Raw genomic sequence first — 16085 nt, 5'->3', positions numbered from 1 at the left:
CAGCGAAACATAGGTCCGCTTTACACATGTATATCCTTCCATGACAAGCAATCAAGTACGCCATTCTCAGCTTTATTTCGACAATACGTCAACGAAACTGAATGTTCAAATTTTACAGAATGCTTTATACAATACAAACCAACACTTCTAACACATTAAGCTTTCAATTGTAGTGTTAATTTAGCTTCGCTACACTTCGCGACACTTGTTCTCATTTGCATACAACTTTGTATATCCCTTCTTGCACTAGATGAGATTCCGATGAAAGTACATTATCAAGTGACATGGAAATGGAATGAAATCCGACCATTTAATTGGCAGTCAATAACTAATTAAACAAAATGTTCTTCACTAACCAATCACTGAACAGCTTGTATTGACAATTTGAAGTCATTGAAAGCTGAAATAAATAATGAGGTATTTTCAAGGTTTTTAGCCACAATAGTCTTTTTTGAGAAAGCAAATTAAAGCACAAGAAAATCAATAATTAGGCTAAAGTAATTAAATTCTTTGTTTTGCGTCCCCATCCGCTTAGGTTTTTAAGGTTTCATGAAAAACACACACAGTGTATTTGAATAGGAAATTTTAGGACATAACCGCTTAGCTTTTCTGAACTAAAATTTTGTTATTTTATTTGCTTCAATCAAATTACATTGTGTTAATTTTCTTGTGCGTTTTTTACACCGCCTAGATGTGTACCTTTTCCCATTTAGAGAAGATGCAAAACAAAGAATTTAATTACTTGGCCTTAATTATGATCTGTGTCGGCTGAACTGTGCATATTCAAATCTCTCCAATTTGAAGAATAATGCATCCACCACCCTATTTAAACCTGTTTTAAGCAAAGAAAGTCTACATATCACGTGTCCCAGGGCATTCCTGGTTTGGGTAAGGGTTAGGGAAAGGTACATGGGTAAAAGTGTGAGCTCATGTAGAGGCTTTTTGGAGATTATTTTCAAAAGTTTGGACTGCTAACCATAGCTGTAATCACAACTCTAATCAGGAATATCACTTCAACACATGGTAGAGGAAAAGTGGACAAAATATTCATGTTTGTGGAGATAGTTTAGTTCATATTGTTGTTTATGGTAATTAAGCCTTTATCACTGTATACAGACGGTCCATTTGGTCATTATTTCAGGGTTGTGGTTTCATTTCCAAAGGCACGTGTACCAACGTTATTGAAAAATGTTATGTAAACTTCGAATTACAGAATTCTAAAGAATACTGTTTCAATTTCTATAGTATATTCTATATATAGAAAATGGTGCCAGGACTTTGTAAACTTCCATTGATCTTCTATAGATACACATATAATAGTACAGAACTTTACATAATTCTATAGCGTCTATTTTGTAAGGGCATGTAACTACATGCACACAAAATATAGGTACAACTGTGACAGCATTTATCAGTGCCATCTTCTGTATTAGATTATATTTGATCATGTTGTAATTTTCATTATTGATCCTGAATTTGGCACTTAGAAAACTATATCCCCTTAGCAACTTGACAACATTATTCAAGTAACTATAGGAACCATCCACCCATGGTTCCCAGGAGAATCAAGTCACAGCAAGGTTGAGTAATGTTATTTGAATCCGTAGTTGTTTAACCTGTGAGTAATTTGTTATTTTTTCAACAGAATAAGAATTTGGCGTCTATTGATGTGATATTAAATGACATTTTAACACATTACTCACAAGCTTCAAACATATGCATTTGAAACATAATACTGTAAACTTGTGTTTATTTGTTGTGTCATCCCTTAATACCTATCAAAACTCATTATTTTGTCTGACTACCATTGAACATTTTTAATGTTCCTTGAAATTTACTTGACCTCGGATAGTTGACCAAAGCTTTAATTGTCATGTCAAACCCTGAATTGTATCATTAATCACTAAATTTCATGTGACTCATCCATAAACTGTTGCAGTATAAAAATGTATGTGTATTGATCTAAGTCCACCATCAACACTTCAGAATCATGTTAAATCGTCTGTTTTCTGCCTCCGTTGACTGATCAACAAAAGTCTTCAGTGAAACATTCTCAACATATACTAAATATCACTACAGCAAAAATAATTATCTTCTGTGTAGCTACCATAATAATGTTTCAAAATGCCTTTCATTTCAGCAGCATGGCCTGTAGACTTGAGATATTCAGTCAGCTGAGTAAGTGACTTACCTGACTAAATGTAAACGATGAAAATAATTAACCAAGTTTTGCTGTAAACATTAATGATACCTGCCATGGCTAGACTATAAATGATATCATTATTTTAGTCCTATATATATAGAAGTAGCTGCAAAGGGAAAGGAGAATTTTCAATTGTCAAGTGATGTTAAAGGCGAGAAGGAAAGTTCTGAACCACAATGAGGACATAGTCTATATTAAGCTGTTGTTTGTGAATGTATTCAAGTGAATGTAGTGCTATGCGTGAGATGAATGTATTTGGGAATGGCGGTTTATAGGTTGACCTGTTCACCCCAGTGTTCTGTAAACAGATCACTATAGAATATATTGGGTTTTGACTGAAACCATGGTTGTGATAGGATTAAGACTTCCTTATTTTTACATTTTTTTCTCACAATGTGGTGTTGAGTTTTCAGAGACTATACTTAACCTTATGTGTGTGAATGTATTCAAGTGAATGTAGTGCTGTATACAGGTGATTAATGTATTTGGGCAGTGCGGTTCACAGGTTGACCTGTTAAACACAATTGCATGTAAACAGATCACTAATGAACACAGTTGGTTTTGGTCAAACACATGGTTGTGAAAGGATTAACACTTCCTCATTTGCACACTTTAGTTCTCGCAATAAAATTATTGCATGTGGTGCTTAGTTTTCAGAGTACATGATATTATCACTTAATTAATGTGCATAAAAACTGAAGAGCACATAAATATAGAAAAATGGCTGCAAAGACAACTTTCACATGAAAATGATGTAAAACTGTTATAAAGTAAACAGCGCACTTTACGCTCGAAATTTTATAGGAGGCTGATGAATAGTGAAAATTCTCTTATTAGTGCTGCTATCAATACATATATTATGTGTGGCAGCCTGTTCTGGAAAAGACTGTTTTCTGACTGCTTTTAAAGTTTTCTCTGTCTGACAGTTTTAATTTCCATCATGATTTAGTTTTTTTATAGTTTTTTATAGTTTATCAGTCCCCCTTTTTTCTGTATGTTTTTTGGTGTATGAGCTGGTTCTCGAAATAAATAAATAAATAAATAAATAAATAAAATAAATAAATAAACACGATTTAAAAATGAATCTGAAGAGAATGGCTGGATCATAAATGTAATTAGTCCTTATTAATCAGTTGTGTGTGTGTGTGTGTGTGTGTGTGTGTGTATGATATATACCGGTATATACCGGTAGGTAAAGTGGTGTCCAAAATGGATCTGCTGTAAATAGATTTCACCAATGATGACCGTCATTTTCACCAGGGAGTAGGAATTTGAACAGTGGCTCTGCATGTGCCACGTTACTTTGTGTTAAAAAAGGGCCAGGAATGTCTTTTTGCATACCCTGGCTGCTGCTTTGCAATTTCCTTATAATATCTCATCTACTTCACTGAAGATAAATGCAATATCTACTGTTGAACTGGTTCCTGTTAATTGGTGTTCTTTCTAGCAGCAATGATTTACCAAGGGTCATTTGAGTACACAAGAATCGTATGACAGGCAAAGGTCAGCAAAGGCTGAACTCTTGACCTATTTCTTTACTGTTTCCACAGCGTAGCACAATAAGTGTGTTGTAAATCATGTGACTTCAGTTTTGCATACATACTGCGCAAGCGCAGCAACATTCCAGACACCTTTTGAGTCAAATTTTACCACAGCCAGGGATACCTGTAAACTTTTCGATTCTTTTACTCAGAGCTTCACTGGACCAATCTGCATTGGATATCCAGCAGATCTAGATGCCTATTTGTGTCAGTGGAAACTTCAAAGCCATTATAACTAAGGTACGCTATGGTTTCTCTATCCAGTATCATATGTTTACGTTGTGTGTCAAATTTTTGATGAGGCTTCCTTGTTGATTTTCATAAAAATACCGTCAAGGACACTATGTGCTCACATTCGGTTTGAATTGGTCCATTCGAGAAATATTTAAACCAGGAAAAACAAGAATGACAAAAGCAAAGAAGGTCTCCAACTTAGGTACCGGAGGTCATCTTTAGGAACATGCATATCAACTTCTATAGCAATGGGACAAGCAGATCCTACATACATAAGCAAATGTCAACGACAAAAAACAGACAGAGAAGGCTTGATAAAAAGAAAAGGGGGAGAGTGGGTAAAAAAATGTACAAGGGATCTGGTAAAAAAGTAATGCTACATCATCAATCTTCTAGACCCTACCCCCTCCTGAATATCAAATGTTCCACCCCTTGGTATTACATAAGACCAAATGACAGGAAGTACATTTACAACCTTGGAGATATTTTAATTAATGCCATGAGTGTTATCATTCTAATGTAAACAGCACTTAAGTTAGTTACAGATGGTGAAACGCCTTCCACTGTGGGCCATGATTACAACATCTGGAATTATCCTAGATCCAAATTTCTCATCAGTTCTTGTATGTCTTACATAGAAAAGTTGCAAAAATTGGTCCAAAACGAAAAAAATCATCTCAGCTTTGTTTTCTGGATCAAATTTTCCTACAAATTGATACCAAGTATCACAAAATTATGTTCACAGCCTTCAAAATTGTCTCACAACATATCCTGGGTTGGTGTAGGTCATTTAAGGTCACAAACTGAGAAAATTACCTAAAATATACAAATTTGGGGGTTTCCCAACACTTTGAGCAGAAAAATTTATCTAATAAGTTCTTTGGGGCTTTATACCAAATTACAAAGCTATCAAACAAGGGACTTTATACCAAATTACAAAGCTATAAACAGTAATTTTGAGAACAAGTTTTCTTGACCAAAAATGACAATATTGTCTTACAAAAACAAATTTTTATATTTCAGGACAATTTCCACATATCTAACTGTTGTCATCTCTGTACGTCTGTGTACCAAATATGAAAGCTGTCTGTCCAGGGGTTTAAAAAGGAAATACTGTTTAAGATTTTTTGACCAAAAATGACAAAATTGCTCAAAAATAGTAATTTTCCCAATTTTGTCATAATTTCGACAAATTAGAAGAGTAACAACCTTGCAAAGAGACAACCCAAACTTGAGAGCGATTGGGCTGGCGGTTTAAGAGAAGAAGAATTTTTACTGAAAAGGAGAAAAATCACAAAAAAATCAGCAAAAATACAAAATTAAGGATATCTTCACAATATTCATAAAACTGTATAAGGTTCACCTCAGGTACTTGCACACAAATTTTCAAAGCAATCAAAACAGCGGTTCTAGAGTTATTAATTCTTAACCATTTTCACATTTTGTAAGCTCATTTGCATAATTTTGGCAATGCAGACGTCATTTGAACAAAATCCCATCTATAGCCCAGGATGCATCCACAAACCAAATACCAAGCTGAAACGTGCAGCGGTTTGTGTGTTTTTGATGTTGACGGACATACTGTACGTACATACATACATACATACATACATACATACATACATACACACATACATACAGACGCCATCGATTTCAGCCTATACGATAAACTCACATTGGTATAACCAAATGTGAGCTAAACAAGTCATCGTTGATGACCCAGTCCCCGCTTGCTAATGGGTACTTTGATTACAGGTTCTGTGATAAAAATACTTTGATACAGATGGCACTCAATGGCCAAGAATGAGTTCCATGGTGATGAAAAACATAAAACCAATGTAGGCCACTATCCTAAAGGTCATTAAATGAGTCAACTGGGAATTAGTTGACAGGATGTTGCAAAACATTTTTTCATTCTATCCTAACACTAATAGATAACCGGTACCATATTTCATAAAGTTTAATGTAGTATTTACAACACTATGAGATCAACATCTGTATCAGTTTCATCAAATTTGACGTTGTATTTGTGGATATATCACTCTAATTAGGAAAGTTCATTACATATGTAATTACAAATTAATTAAAATGACACTGATAAATGTCTTTTTCACTGTTAAAGCAATGTGAGCTTACATCTGTACAAGTTTCATGAAATTTGATGCATTATTTCTGACATATCAACCTAATTATGAAACTTCAATAATTGACATGATACTGCTACATGATGTGAAACAACTGACGAGCATGTATGAAATAGGTCAATGTCCTTGTACCAACTTTGAATGATACTGGTGGAAATACCGGTATGTCTGAGTTATGGCTCAGTACATGAGAAAATCGTAACAAAATTTGCCGCCACGCAGCGATATTTGATCTTACTGTTTAAAAAATCAACACGTATATGTATTACATAAGTCAATGTCCAGGTACAAACTAATAAAATCAGTTGAGACTTGCTAGAGTTATGGCTCTCGACATGAAAAAAACCATAACAAAATTGCTACCATGTGGCCATATCAGACCATATCGAGAAACAAATAAATGTACTTATGTATACTATAAGTCAATGTCCTTGTACCAACTTTGAATAAATTTGCTTGATACATGTCTGAGTTATATTGTTCAGGACATGGAAAGTCGTAAAAAAAATGGCCACAAGGCGGCCATATTGGATCGTATCACAAAACAATTCAATGTGCATAAGTATACCATAGGTCAATGTCCTTGTACCAACTTTAAATAAAATCAGTTGAGATATGCCTGAATTATGGCTTTGTACACGAAAAAATCATAACAAAATGGCCGCCTGGCGCCATATTGGATCATATCACAAAACAAATCCACACGCATATATATGACATTGGTCAATGTCCTTGTACCAACTTTGAATAAAATCTGTTGAAACATGTCTGAGTTATGGCGCTGTACATGAAAAAATCGTAATAAAATGGCCGCCTGGTGGCCATATTGGATCGTACCACAAAACAAATCGACATGCACAGTGATTCTGCTGCTGAAGTATATGCTTAGGACATATGTCCTAAATCGAGAAAAATCTTTAGGACAATCCATAATCCTTTGTGGTCACTTGTTTACCTAATCGCAGCGTTTGTGTCAGAGAATATTGTTTTTTAACACACACACATATACACCATTTAAGGTACCAGCCTTGTTGGTAACCACAAGGCTGGTATCTGTATTCAGATCGAATAATACACTTGGAAATCTGGAACACAAACAAAAGAAACAATAAATTTTGAATGTGAATACATCCCTGAGCTGTTTTAATCCCTTGAATTGTCCTTGTGAAAGGTTTACACCTATCCTTGAGTCAGAAAGTTGAAATTTCAAGTCTCAAAGTGAGGTTCACAGACAAATTACAGTGAGGATATCACATAACTGTGGTATCTTCACTGTAAGTTTGTTTCTGAAAATTACTTTAGAACTTTAAATTTTAACTTTCAGACAGGGTCATCTGCAACAGAAAAGCTTTTCCATAAGATGGCCCTGTCTTCACTCAAGAAACTTGAGAGATCCATCTCAAATATTAGTGTTCCCTTAATTTTAACTCTCATCACCATATCTTGATGGTTAACAGTTAAACGGTTTCTGAGGGGTGTGAGAATATGATTTTGTTCAATAAAACTTTTTGTGAAACAAATACTGACACTGTGTTGAATCTAGGATCAGAGAGTAGGGGCATTTTGGCCCATGGACTTCAATTTGGGGGCTTTTTTCATTCATTAATGTCCATAAGATTAATTAATATTTATTTTTCTTACTGTAATTATTTATACTGTAATTGAGCAGTGTTTTAGCCAGGTTTTGCTAGCATGAGGACACAGTGACCCATAGTAGGTTTAAATGGGGACAAAGGACCCATAGTAGGTTTAAATGGGGACAAATTGCATTTTTAAGGGACATAAAGTATTTCAATAAAATAACACAGTACAGTGTCATTGTGTATCATCATCACCTGGTACTATATTTGGTGTTAAATAGACTAGTCAGGTGAGTGCATTAAAGGTAAGTAATAGACCACTGGTGTTGTGTTGTTTCAAAATGTACCAACATAAAACCTTCAGTATTATTTAGTTTACTGCATTCGCATAAACTGCAGGACTTCCCTAGATCACCAAAATGATTAGCCTACTCATTAGCCAAATCAAAAATCTTGTAGCCACTTTGAACAACTTTTAGACAGTTTACGATTTCAAGTGTGGCAACAGCTTTGTTGGCATTCAGAAGTTCCCAATTATAGAAATCAAGATGTTTTGTATGTTGTTCATGATAATTTTTACATTAAACAAATATTTGTTCAGTTTTTATTACATTAACTATCTGTGTTTTTATGACATTAGAAGGATAGAAATATATTTTTCATTTCTGGTGGTAAACTTTTTTCACCAGAAATAAAATTAGGTGGCAATTCTACAAGTCTGGTAGCAATGTGAAGTGTATATTACCACAGATACAGAATACTTCTTCAGCATTTATTCAGTATTCACAGTATGACAACTTATCATATACCGGTATGTAAGCTAAAAGCTCCTCATGTGGCTAATTTATGCAGTCTTTAAAGTCATGTTGAAAATTTTGTGAGCCACACAAATAAAAATTTTAGATGAAGAAAGCATTTGGTAGCATAGTGGCAGTATAGATACAAGTATTGTGGTGTTTAAGGCCCTGGTGTTGTGTCATACGGTAGTTGTGATCAAGCAGGCTCAATAGCATCTTAAGCATAAGTATTTTTCTTGAGGACAAAAAGGGTCGGGCCCAAATTATGTAAGACAAGCAAGACACAATGATATTGTTCATTTAATTTCCCAATGTTTTTAAAAGTAATCATTGTATTAATGATTATGATAACATTTTAGCCCAGAAATATTTTCATTTGATATTTTGATATCATCAAGAACTGTCTGGTAATGTTCACTATTGCGTCATTAATTAAACTGTTGGAATCTGCAAAATATTAAAATCATCCAGAATAACATCATTTCTTGTAGAAGTTATGGCAATTTGAAATAGGCCAAATGGACAATTTTCATAGTTCTACTTTTGAATTGTTGCTTTGATGTTAAGTTACCATGCAAAATTGCAGTTCTCAAATGTGACGATTTGAAAATGGATATGCTTATTGCAACTACTGTTCACAATGTCCCTTTGCCATGACTCTTAATAAGCTTTTGATTTAAAACTGACAGTCAAGCTAAATGCCATTAAATTGGAAGGCACCAAGGACCTTTGAACATAAGATTGTACCTATTGGACCTCCATAGGTGGTTTCTTTTGAACCATAATTGTGTACTTAAGGGGTCTTCATTCATGATGACATCACATGAGGTGACCCAGATTTGACCTTTGAGAAAACCTCAGTTTTTCTCCTCTTCCCTTGTATTATGATTCTGTTTGTGGAAGTTTCCTTTGAAATTATGGTTTTTACTATCAAACTGAGTAGTTACAGGCCAAATTTTTATTCAAGCAAGGTAGGTAAAATTTGGACTCATAGATGACTCGGGACTCACTTCTGCCCACAGAAGTGAGTCAGTGTATTCATGGACGTATCGAACAGCAACAATGTTTGCTTCACGTACCAGGGAATTTGTAACTTTGTAGAAAGGAGAGTAAACTGTTTCAATACATTGCAACTTTGTAGGAAGGAGGGTAAACTGTTTCAACATCTTACAACATTTTACTTTTAGCTGTAGTTTTCTGTTGAGGAGGCAGCCACTAAAATACAGCCGACGGGGATTGTAACTTTGTGCCTCAGGGCCTGGCCGATTGAAGTTGGTTTGTGACAATTTTTTCCGGCCATTTGTCAGAAATTACAAAAAAACTTTAGGACATTTTGCAAAAAAACCGGCCATTTGCCGAAGGCCGGTGAGTAACTGAATCACTGATGCATATATATGACATAGGTCAATGTCCTTGTACCAAGTTTGAATAAAATCGGTTGAGATATGCCTGAGTTATGGCACTGTACATGAAAAAATCGAAATAAAATGGCCGCCTGGCGGCCATATTGGATCGTATCACAAAACAAATCAATGTGCATATGTATGACATTGGTCATTGGCCTTGTACCAACTTTGAATAAAATCGGTTGAAATATGCCTGAGTTATGGCTCTGTACATGAAAAAATCATAACAAAAATGGCCGCCTGGCGGCCATATTGGATCATATCACAAAACAAATTGACATGCATATCTATGACATTGGTCAATGTCCTTGTACCAACTTTGAATAAAATCGGTTGAAACATGTCTGAGTTATGGCTCCGTACATGAAAAATTGTAATAAAATGGCCGCCTGGCGGCCATATTGGATCGTATTGCAAAATAAATCGATGTGCATCTGTAGGTCATAGTGCTATGCCTTTGTGCCAAGTTTGACAAAATTGGTTTGGCAGTGTCTGAGAAACTGTTATGACGGACGACGGACGGACGGACGGACGGCACGGACGGACGGACACACGGACGGGACCCAATCTATAAGTCCCCGCCGGACTTCGTCGCGGGGACTAAAAAGAATGTCATTTTATTTTTAAATATCGGATTTTCACCACTTCCCTTTTGAACAAATTATCATTTATACACACATTTGAAATTCTCTCTAAATCATGTCTTTCTGTATTCTGCATAGTGTGATATATGTCCGATAAAAATTACTGTGATTACAAGGAAGTGGACATATTGTACAAAAATATTTCATGAGAGACAGCTAATAATTAATACTGTCCTTTGTAATTCTGAAAACTGATCTGCCCTACAAAGTTTGATAAATTTCAAGTGACCCCGGCATTCAATAAAGTAAAAAAGCTAATGCATGAGTTTTCACCCATCACAGGGTCATGAAGACATTTAGCAAATAAATACAGTTAATGACTTGTATATATTTAAGGTGAAAACTGACAGAATTATGGACATGCTATCACCCCTAGTATCTGTCAAACTATAGTCCCTGTAGGCTGTATCATTTCTTAGCATTAAGATGCACAGCCTTATCAACATTATAATACTAAAATTGGAATTTCACAATAACTCTAAGTGGGCCCCGGACTAGCTCAGGAAGTACAGTAATCTATTGTCTCTATCCTGATATTTGCTTGATGTTGAAAGAAGTAGAAGTTGCACAATGCCATTATACCAAAGAAGAATTTGAGAAACATTTTTGCAACAGTTTTTACTATTTATTTCTTGTTTTTTTTCAATAAAAAATAAATGTCAATTTGATTTCTTGCAATTAATAAGTTAATGACTGACAAATGTAAAATGTCTATTCGTAAACGGAGATCTGAGTAAAAACAACAACAACAACAACAACAAAAAAAAACAGTTTAAGACAGATGCAGATTACTTTGAATTTTTTGTAATACAATAATAATAAAATTATCAAGCCCATAAAGATACATAAAACAGCAGGTATCAAAGCAATCTTATCTTCAACATCAGATTATATTTGATGAATGGTATCATTTTTAAAATTGATTACGAATATAGTACTTAGAAAAATATGTCACTTTGGCATCTTGACAATATAATTCTAGTAACCATAGCAACAATCCAAACTACTTCCGAGGAGATTGCGATCAGAGTAAGGATGAGTAATGTCATTTGAATAAATTGTTGTTCAATCTGCAATTATTTTGATTTATTTTTAACAAAATAAGTATTTGATGTCTATTGATCTGATATAAAGAAGTTTGATACATTAGTCACATGCTTCAAAGTTATGTTTCTGAAAAAAATTACTGTAAACTTGCATTTATTTTTATTCTATCTATAAGTACCTATCAAGAGTAACTGTTTTGTCTGACCCATCTACAGATTACTAGACCTGGGCTAGTGTGGAACCCATCATCCAACTTCAAGTTTGCTTTTTATTATTTATTTGCTACCTCCATGAACTGATCACAAATGTCTTAGCATTCCTTAAAACATTCTCAAAATTTCTAAAATATCACTTAATTGGAAACAACTCAGCGAAAAATAATAATCTGCTGTGTGTATAGTGTGCTGTACAATAGCTTTAAAAACACCTTTCAGTTTTACAGCAGCCGGCCCTGTAGACTTCAGGTATTCAATGGCTAGTTGAGTTGTTGACCTGATGAAGCACCAATGATTGACTTGACCTGATTAAGCACCAATGATTATAAAGTTGTTGATGATTAGTTTCACTGTAAAAATTAATAGTAGTTTCTATAGGTATGCTACACATGATATCATGATTTTAGTTCTTTATGATATTGGAGTACAATTAGGTTCCAAAAGAGTATTTTCATTTATCAAGTGATGGTAAAGGCGAGAAAGAAAGTTCTGAATCACACTCCATCAACAAAGGGGCAAAGTCTGTACTAAACCTGTTTTGTGTGAATGTATTCAAGTGAAAGTAGTGCTGTATATGTGATGAATGTATTTGGGCATGGTGGTTTAGAGGTCGACCTGTTCACCCAAATGTCCTGTAAATAGATCACTATTGAATACCATAAGTTTTGGCCGAAACCATGGTTCTGAAAGGATTAAGACTTCCTCATTTCTACATTCACAGGGTTTTACATGACGGCATTTCTGCGTCCTTTACGCATAAAACCGGACCCAGGACCCCTCAAAAACTAAACTACGCGTCCCTTCGGACGCACAAATATCTGTTCCTGGTGTATATCTCGCGAAGCTGCTGAACACGTAAAACACATCCCAGTAAACCTTACCGACCCCATACTTTAATAGAATGCTCCGTAGTGCATTGGCCTCCACTGTTTGATGACCAATGGTACCCGCGGAAACAAATTTTACTACCGTAAAAAGTGACTTTCAAAATGTAAACTGATTCTTAATTGGTCGATTTCTTGTTTGCGGCGATCAATACATTATGCATTATGGCGGGTCGTGTCAAATACCCAAACAAGCCGATCTGCGAAAGTTTTTCGACGGCCGCAGCAACCAGCACGATGTAGGTTCGGTCGAGGCCGAAACAGCAGCTACGCCATGCGATACTGATACATCAGATCCCCCGGCCAAGTCAGCAAAATTACGAACATTCAACAGAAGTTGGCTCGATAGATTTAAATGGCTTCGATATTCTGAAGAGCGAAACGTCATGGAATGCGATGCATGTTTGAAATCGAATGTTACATGCCCATTCACGGAAGGTTGTTCTAATTTTCAACATTCAACTCTCACTCGTCATCAGGACTCGAAAAGTCATCTCACAAGTGCTAAAATCCTAAGCTTGAGGTCACAATTTACTACTGCTCGCAAATCTGCAGAGGACCGGCAGGTACCTAGGTGCAGGGTATGAGTAACGAACTCGAGGCGTACGCTGCACAATTACGTACTGTTTACCTGACCTTCCGTGCGATGTATTCACTGACATCATGCATCTACAGAATCTGAACGGCTTAGACATTGAATATTACAAACGTCCTCAGATAGTTATGGAGTTTGAAGAGTGTATTCAACGTGTGATCGAGAAGTCCCTGATTCATAGCATACATGCAACTTGCAAGTGATTTCATCGGTATAATGTTGGATGAGACTTGTGACATAACCGTTCATAAGAAACTTGCCATATATGTTCGATATATTCAGAATGGCGAGGCGAATGTTTCTTTCCTTGGTAACCAGCAAATTGCCACTGCTGCAGGGATCGAAAACGCCTTGATTGAATTTTTGACTAGGAAAGAAATCTGTGACGCGGCCGTAGACAAAATATATGGACTGGGAACAGACGGGGCGGCCGTAATGACCGGTCGTTTGAACGGGTTGGGTGCAAAATTAAAAGCCAGAAATCCCAACCTTGTTCAAGTGCATTGTGTTGCACATCGATTGAATCTTGCTGCTTCTCAAGCAGGCAGAAGATATTGAATATTGCAAAGAATATCATAATAATCCATTCATTGTATAAATACTTTAATGACTCTAGTGTGAGATATGACAAACTTAGAGAAATTCAAACTCTGTTGAATGGGAAGGCAAACAAATAACTGAGCCTACATCTGTTCGCTGGTTGTCGGTTGAATCAGCTGTCAAGATGATTTTCATCAGTTTTGAGCCAATTGCCTTGGCACTTGCAAGTGACAAAAAGGGGGAAAGGCTGATGGGCTGTTGAAATTTGTCTCCAATTCATTGTTTCTGCTATTCACTGCCTTATTGATTGATGTCCTTACTGTGAATTGGAATTTTGAGCCTTACATTTCAGAAAGATTCTGTCAACCTATCCCATATCAAAAAAAGTGTTCAGTCTACTAGGGACACATTGAATACAATGACTAAGATTCACACACTGTCAGAGAAGTCTTTAATGCTTTGGGTGATGTTCCTGGCAATGGTCAGAAAACATACAAAAACATTCAAATCACTTACAATCAGCCACTCAGACAGAGCTTCTGTAGTGTACGAGGAAAATTATATCAACAAACTACTGCAGAATTTAGATTGCAGATTTCCAGATGATGAGATGAATATTCTGGAATGTTTTGATGTAATTCTAAACCCACACAGATATCCTGAAAATTTGGCCAACCTACCTGACTATGGGTCAACCAGCTTGATCAACTGTTGAATCATCATAACAATACACCAGGTATTGATGCTGATAGAGCTAGGGCACACTTTCTTGTTTACAAACACTTCACAAGATCTCACACGGACGCACTGAATTTTGATATGTATATCAAGCTGTTGCTAACTGATTTTACAGAGGAGTATCCCGATCTTGCCATTCTTGCTAAAATTGCTCTTGTCATACCAGTGTCCTCTGCCCCATGTGAAAGGGGGCTTTTCAGTACAAAATGCCATCAAACAGTGGGCACGAAATAGACTCAGTCCTCAAAGGCTTAATAGACTAATGTTCATCAAACTGGTTGGCCCCATCACTGATGATTTTGACTTCATAAACAATGCTAGGTTATTTGCTGAAGGAGCTGCTGGCAGAGTGTGAACTCAACCTACTGGACTTGCTAGGTGAATGCCATTTCAGAGTATGAAATTACCTTCTTGTCAATTTGACAAATTTGAATACTTGTTCAAATTTCACAACTTTGTGAACTTGTCATTAAAGTTATGAGATCATTTCAATTATGAATAGTGTTCTTTGAATTGATCAATGAGGGACCTCAGTATGAACTAGAATTTTCATGTAAGAATAATTTTAAGAAATGCGCAACCATTTGCCATGTGTTATGACACTAATTGAACACAGTGAAGACCATGGCATGGATAAACAATAAAATATTCTTTTGAAATAAATTGGGACCCCCATATTTTGATGTAGGACTCCCATTTTCTAACACCAGGGGTCCCAGGGACTCTCAAAAGTAAAAAGTGATGTAAAACCCTGCATTCATTATTTTCTCACAGCGGAATTATTGCAAATGTTGCTGATGTGGGATATATTTAAATATACATAAAAATTGATGATGAAAATGTGGAAATTTACATAAAAATGATAAAATGGTGTAAAACCATAATTAACATGATTTAAAAATTAATCTGAACAAAATGGTTTGATCGCAAATGCAATACTTCTTAATAACCGTCCAGCCGTACATATATATAAGCTAAAAAAAAACATGGGGTTTTTACGTACTATAGGATATATTTATTGGAATTTTCTTATAGTCTCTAGGAAAAAATCAGCTGATATTTCTGTTCTTGAATGAATGTTCAGCTGAATTTTACAAGATTGCACATAATTTGAAAGGTGTGGTGAAAATTTTAAAGTTACACATTCGAATCTTATATCACATTTATAAACCACTCAGTATTAATCACTAATTATATTAAATCTTAACAAACAAGAGTACTAGATCTTTAAGAATACTTAATTTTGAAATAATTTCTTAATGTGTTCCCAATATATCTGTTACTATTGATAATGTCAAGTTCCCAATCATAACCTGTCACCAAAACTGTGGAACCCTTGGAAGATTGCCAAGCATTATCCTGTGATGGGGTAGAATGGTGTCCAAAATTTATTTGACATTTAAATTTCACAGGTGACTCCTTGTCGTAAGATGTCGTAAGAATATACACTATAGTGGCTCAAGGCCAATTAACTTTGTGTTGAACAATTTGCTAAGAATGAATTTTTGCAACGTGAT

General features: G+C 35.4%; 1 protein-coding gene across 1 annotated transcript in view; it reads left to right on the top strand.

The window, feature by feature from the left end:
* The first annotated feature begins 3553 nt into the window (after positions 1-3553).
* Positions 3554-16085, top strand: part of LOC139128151 (uro-adherence factor A-like) — a 44019-nt gene continuing 31487 nt past the window's right edge. Inside the window, exon 1 of the mRNA XM_070693988.1 lies at positions 3554-3984. The gene's annotated coding sequence lies outside the window, so the exon portion shown is untranslated. The remainder of the gene's footprint in view (positions 3985-16085) is intronic.

Source organism: Ptychodera flava, unplaced genomic scaffold (genome assembly GCF_041260155.1).
Source record: "Ptychodera flava strain L36383 unplaced genomic scaffold, AS_Pfla_20210202 Scaffold_45__1_contigs__length_1260105_pilon, whole genome shotgun sequence".
Classification (NCBI taxonomy): domain Eukaryota; kingdom Metazoa; phylum Hemichordata; class Enteropneusta; family Ptychoderidae; genus Ptychodera; species Ptychodera flava.
Note: the sequence above shows the minus strand (reverse complement) of the source record. Positions and strands in the feature narration are given on the sequence as shown.